Here is an 836-nt window from a genome sequence, read left to right as displayed (position 1 = left end):
ATCTAACCCAGAGCCCAGCATAGAAGCTCAAACATATGTATGTTGAATGAAAAAACAAGAGTCAGTTTAACAATTGTTCTTGCCCTGCATTTCTTAGATCTAATGTCTCTGAGGGGTTTGTGAGTACAAGGTGGGACATCCTGGCCTCTTAAGGGAAACCAGCAACCCCTAACTGATAGGAATCCTCTAAGCCTCTTCCTTGTTTCCTCCTCAGCCCCTGTCTGCTCACCTCACCTGCTTGTGGTTGTGCATAGCTCAGCACTGCACGTTTTCTACTGCAGAGTGAATGCATAGATTGATTCTTTCAGAGACTATCCACAGGCTGACGAGCCCTGTGGCATCCAGCTGACTCTGTGGAGGTGGCAGCAGCATCACCCTAATGATAAGCCAGACACTGGGAAAACAAACCCTCCTAAGTGCCTCACCGCTGCCTTGGAAGGTTATCTGTGCGTGTTCTCTGTGTTCTTGACGCCCAGGACCATGCAGGAGTTCTCTGAGCGTCATTTTCTGAGGCTCCTGCAGGAGGAGATGCAACTGGGAAATGCGGTGCCAGGTCTAAAAGGGGATTTGGGAAGGCACCATAGAACGTGCTACCAGACCAAATGGCCAAAGGCTGACTCTGTGTCTGAGAAGTGGAAATAGGTGAAACAGAATGGTCCTCAAAGTGCGGTCCCCTAGCCTAACAAGCACTGGCAACTTGTTAGAAATGCCCATTCTCAGCCACCCCCATCCCCTTAACCTCCTGAGCCAGCAACTTGGGGAAGGGGCCTGGGAATCTGGATTTTTAATAACCTCAGGTGATTCTGAGGCAAGCTGAAGTATGAGAGCCACTGTTC

Source organism: Pteropus vampyrus, unplaced genomic scaffold (assembly GCF_000151845.1).
Source record: "Pteropus vampyrus isolate Shadow unplaced genomic scaffold, Pvam_2.0 Scaffold208, whole genome shotgun sequence".
Lineage (NCBI taxonomy): Eukaryota > Metazoa > Chordata > Mammalia > Chiroptera > Pteropodidae > Pteropus > Pteropus vampyrus.
This window is presented reverse-complemented; position numbering follows the sequence as displayed.